Raw genomic sequence first — 6,370 nt, forward strand, 5'->3', positions numbered from 1 at the left:
CGACAGTATGCAGAGTGTCTCGTTTCCTACGCCGCCGTTGATCATCGACGGACTACCCCTCGACTTCTCGCCGCGAGATACGGTCAACTTTATCCGCCGCTACAAACCTCAAGCCCGAGTGTTCCCTGAGCGAACCAGACGCCTACGGAAAGGAGGTTTACTCCTTCAACCCAAGACACCGAACGATTATAATTACCTAAGCCAACCATGGTCCTCAAATCTTCCCGTCACCTGCCAACCCCCCAAAAGTAATGCCAGTCTCCATACGATATTTCTACGGAACGTGCATATATCCTTCACGCCTGAAGAAATACGCCAAGCCCTGCTTACCACAACCAATTCCAAGATCCACGCTGTCCACTGCATCCAGTCAAAGAAAACAGGCCTACCCTCCACTTTTATGAAAATTGTTACAACATCCAAACAGACTGCAGATCACATTTTATCCCAAGGCTGCTTCCTCGACTATCATCACTTCAGAGCAGAAAAACCATACCGAAAGCCTCACCCACCCCATACCTTTCCTAATCCAACCCCCTTGCCTACATTTCTTAACACCACGAAGTCAACCGCCGCCAACCAGATCCCTACCATCCAGCCCAGAACATCCGATCAAGCCACCCAAACTTCTCCGACTCGTAAAACACGTGAGATGTCCACACAAACCACCACTGCAAGGAGGAAGAAAGCCACCCAGACACAGCCACCACTTACCACTGATGCCATTCAACAGACCACCAGCACGCATCTCAGCCCCAAGCCATTGTCTCCAACATCCTCAACGTCTAACTCATCGGACGCCCTAGTTATCGACACCTCCCCCGACGAACCTTTCTCAGACTTCCGATTTCTTGCCTCCGACACTGAGAACCCCACGCCTTTACCTCGAGCCCGGAGCCAGAAACTTAGCCTGTTCACCGCCACAATAAACTCCAGGAGACTGCACAACGATTACAAGAATTAATCACCCCCAGCATTGGTCTTCACTTTGCCTTCCCTACTTGGGACTTACTTCTTCTCAATAATAGAGCACTGGCAACGGATCAGACGTTACCAGTGAAAGTGGGTTTTCCCGGGGCACTCCCGTTTCCCCCACACTAAATTCTCGGCATAGGATTTCTAAGTCCCCGCCGCCCTGAAGGACCATCTGTCCGATATCGGCCGTTTTTTTTGTTTTGATTATGTTTTGTCTAGCCTTAAGGTACTTTGCTTCACTTTTTTAAATTTTTTAAAAAGTTTTAAGTTTTATTCTCTCCTCCTGTTTACTTAATTACCGTTAGCCCATTCGGCTCAGTACTCCGCTGACCTCTAAACGTCATGTAACCTTTTACCGCGAGCGGGGTGAAGGAGGATTGTTTAATCTTCGAGCACCCCAGATTAATAATTGTTTCCTTCGGAAACATTTATTTTTAAATCTAAATAACTTCCAGGAACCAACCAACACACACTGACCTAATGATGAAAGGCACAAGACTTTCGAAACGTCATCCTCTACATTTGTAGATTTCTTCTACAGGCAGTTGCTGTCCATTTGAAACTTAGATTCATTATGAATACTCTGCCTAAACAACCAATCAAAGATTACCAGAATCTTCATATTCTATCAGATGTTAAATTTCTTCTCATCTTCAACTCAAAGGAAACATTCCCAAGGCAAAGCTGTGACAAATATGCTCTAATAATTACTTGGTTCCTTTTTGACATATGGGACCAAGATTTCTCTTCTTTATGTGGAAAGGCTCTTAGCTCATCCAAAGAAAACCATACATATGGCTTATTGGCTATGATGCCACCTGGTTGAGGGAATGGTCAAATTAGTATTAAATCTGATCTGTTTATATTGTATTATGAAATGATGAATAATGATAACCAAATCTTGCATATCCTCCACAGACAAGATACTTGTATCAAACTGACAGTGTTTAATATTTACTGAACTGATGGTAAAAATGACAAATGAACAATAATAATTTTAAGCATTTAGTAATTAAGAATAAATTTTTAATTTGTCAAAAAATTCAGCTCCACTCCCACATTGTACAATACTGATTAGTAAAAATAACACATACAACTGAATAATCAAATAAACCCCACAAAAATATATCAACATTAGACATATACATGTATAAATTTTTCATCAAACAACATTACCGAATAGTCTTACATATCATTACAAGTCACTCAGCAACACACTTTTATAATTATAAATACTTTTCTAATATGTTTAAATGGGATATGATGCAATTTTGTACATAATGTTTCACCTATAACATATGTGGCTAAGCCATAACCATAACTGTACAGAAGAAGCTAAGTAAAAAAATAACATCTTTTGTTGAGTATTATTACTCTTATGAAAATATTCTAAATTAAAAATAAATGAACTAACTTAGTGTCATTAAAAAATAAAACAAGGGAGACAAATTTCCAATTATTTTCTAGCCAACAAACTCAAAGATGTTTTAAAGAATTTTAAAGTAACTTGTCCATCTTGTAACAAATACATTAAATGGATACCAACACCATTTCTAGTTCCACCAATACCAGACCAATGTTGTTTCAATTCTGTTACTTATTCAATATATAAATGCACATTACTACACATTATTTTCTAACATCATACACATCACCAAAACTAAATTAATTAGAACCTTAAATCAAAAATCACATGTAATAATAATAATATTATTAAAGCACACTTAACAAAACAAGGAAAAATAAAAAAAAGAGATTTTAATAACAAACAAAACCTTGAACTTGTAACAGCAATAATGAAAGGATAGAAAATATCTACTTTTAAATTATTTACATTTCTAAGATTAACATTAACTTTCACACTTCAGTCAATTATAAAAGTTCTGCAGAATTCATAATAGTTTGTGTTCCAATGCAGTACTTACCATTAAGTACAAGCATTAAGTTGTATAAGGCTCAGATATTAAACCAAAAAAAAAAAAGCAAAAACGCCTACAGAAAAACAAATAAGATACAAAATACCAAAAAAAATCCAAAGATGTTGAATAAAACAATTAAATCTGGAAAGGGTACCTTAACACTGCACCACACATTTCATTAAAATTCCTCTTGCTTAAACATCTGATGAAACTATAAATAGTGATGAAGAGAAAGATTTGTTTTAAGCATTACATAATAATGCAAGAAGCAAAAACAACCTGATAATGCTATAGATAAACTTAAAGTAAAAACTAAAACTTTTTTTCCAACAACACGACCTTGGGTTACTGGCTGCTTTATGGATCTAATGAATTTCACTCTTCTGCCCAGCATTGGAATAATGGTTATTATGTGACTGACAGGATTACAATTTTAGACTTTCTTTTTCCCATTATACCATCCGTTATACTCATGCTAATTTAATAATCAGCATGAATATTATTATGTTTCATTAAGTTGCCAATAAGTTTCAAAATTTTACAAGAAGAAATCAGAAACTAACCCCCACCTTAAGGTGTAAAAATACCATCCGATAAAAACAATTCTTTCTGAACTTCTGGCATACATTTAGTTGCTAATTATTATTAAACTCAATGGAAAGCCCCATAATTGCTATTACTCCATTTTAGTTTCAAACAAAGCCTCATATAATTTCAGGTTATGGAAAAATGTTTAAACATGAAGCTGTAAATCTTCTTACAATTTAGAAAAAAAATTGTTTAGTCAAAAAATAAAACATGTAGAAATCCAATGCAATTATTAATATAAGATGGTTCATAAGCTTCTTACACAGTTTGTTTAAAAATACCATATGGCACATGTAAAAGCACCTGAATATGTTAGAATCAAATGACTTTTTTTTATTCCAAAGTACTTATAAATTATTTATGTATAGATTTGTAGCATTTGAAAATGGTCTACCCTTTCACTTGGAAAGCCCTAGTAGTACTTAATGGATCATAAGGATGAATTTAAATGATTTTTAAAATTAACAATAGTATCTATTATATTCTAAGAAACTGGTGATTAGTACTTTTGATATACACAAGGCACTAGTTGTACTTAAGTTGCATTATTTAGCATTTTTGCTACAATTACAATGAATTTTACACTAGTTACATTAAAGTGACATTACCTAACATAGTTGCCAGAGCAATGAATACTGCAAGTTATATTCAAGTGGCATTGTGTAACACTTGCTTCACAATGAGTTCTGTACTAAGGGTATAAGTTATGTGTATGTCGAAAAGTATCATTTGTCATTTTTTAAGAGTTGAAAATGTAGTAACCAAGGGAAAGCATTAATCACCTTGTTCTTCAAAGAAACATACGAGATCCAGGGTCGACGCCATCGGGAGTGTAGCACGTGCATGTACACAGGGCAGCAGTTTCTTTGGGGCGTAATTGTGTAAATTCCTTTAATGGCGGAAGAGCGTAATTGTGGGGTGGGTGGCACAGTCAGCGGTAAAACACGTCGCGCTGGCCCTGGTGAGATCCAACACTATATGGCCGACTAGAAGAATAAGAAACCATAAATGAAAAAACCCGAGAAATAACTTAACTCGGCATGTAATGACTAAATGTAGCGGTGGAAACTAACAACATGAAATTCAGTTCGATTAAAGATAAGTTTTCTACCTGCCGCTTGAAATCGGTCTTAAACCAACATAACCCTCACTTCCGTTTTCTCCTAAGCCATTTAGTCTGTCTTTTCTATTTGTTGTTAAAAGCATTATTAACCTTCTACTAGTATACACACACCTACCGTTTTATTAACCTTTTACTAGTGTAGGAATATACACACCTACTGTTTACTAACCCTCTACAAGCATAGGAATATACACACATCTACCGTTTTACAACCTTCTACTGGTATAGAAATACACACACCTACTGTTTACTAACCCTCTACAAGCATAGGAATATACACACATACCGTTTACTAACCCTCTACAAGTATTGGAATACACACACCTACCATTTACTAACCCTCTACAAGTATAGGAATACACACACCTACTGTTTACTAACCTTCTACGAGTATAGGAATACACACACCTACCGTTTTATTAACCTTTTACTAGTGTAGGAATATACACACCTACTGTTTACTAACCCTCTACAAGCATAGGAATATACACACACCTACCGTTTACTAACCTCTACAAGTATAGGAATATACACACCTACCTTTTACTAACCCTCTACAAACATAGGAATATACAAACACCTACCATTTACTAACCTTCTACTAGTATAGGAATATACACACACCTACCGTTTACTATCCGTCTACAAGTATAGAAATACACACACCTACCGTTTACTAACCTTCTACAAATATAGGAATACACACACACCTATCGTTTACTAACCCTCTACAAGTATAGGAAGACACACACATCTACCGTTTACTAACCTTCTACAAGTATAGGAATACACACACCTACCGTTTACTAACCTTCTATGAGTATAGAAATACACACATCTACCGTTTACTAGCCTTTTATAAGTATAGAAATACACACACCTACCGTTTACTAGCCTTTTACTAGTATAGAAATACACACACCTACCGTGTTATACATATTCGAATATGTATTTCCAACATCTACTATATGACAAAGTGGAAGCAGTTATAATACTGTTGCGTCAGCGAGGTCACGTGACTAGTGTCACGCCACTTCTCTCGAACATTCGTGAATGCCCTAGCATTTACTAGATATGTGTTTGTCTGGTATATATATAAGACGCTCACAACGTGACGGGATAATGTGTGTAGGTAGTGAGTAATTGATCGTCAATATACTCAGCTTAGTAGTTATAATTTTCCTATATTTACAAAACGTTGTCCTATATGAGAAAGAGTGACAACTATTGGTTTCTTTGGAGCAGTCAGTTGCAAAATCTGAGGGGTGGCAGTTATGTTTACAATTAGACGGATTGTTTTATCAACACAACAAGAGCATATTCTTAAGCCTCATTATTACCTTATTTAGCAAAGTATGTCTACTCACAATTATTCGAGTCCAATTAATAAACTTTTTATTCAAATTATTATTAAATGCAACAGAATTACAAAAATGTACTTACAGCGTAAAGCATTTCATGTCTGTAATAATAAATTTAACTATTATCTTAAATAAAACGTTTCTAAACACAAGTTAGAGAGATTTTGAATTCGTTTAAACTTGTAATTCCCAAGGGTAAACATTATTTTTCTTGACAAACTTACAGGTTCTTGCTATTAAAATGAATGTGAATGTTTTTTGAGTAGAAAGGTACAACGAAAACTACACCTAATATATCTCACACATTTTAATTTGGTCTAATGTTCTAGACAGGAACTGATAATTTTATTATATTGAACAGTGTTGAGTTGCAGTCAATAAGTAACGTAAAATATTCGTTATTA

Source organism: Limulus polyphemus, unplaced genomic scaffold, assembly GCF_000517525.1.
Source record: "Limulus polyphemus unplaced genomic scaffold, Limulus_polyphemus-2.1.2 Scaffold3394, whole genome shotgun sequence".
Classification (NCBI taxonomy): Eukaryota; Metazoa; Arthropoda; class Merostomata; order Xiphosura; family Limulidae; genus Limulus; species Limulus polyphemus.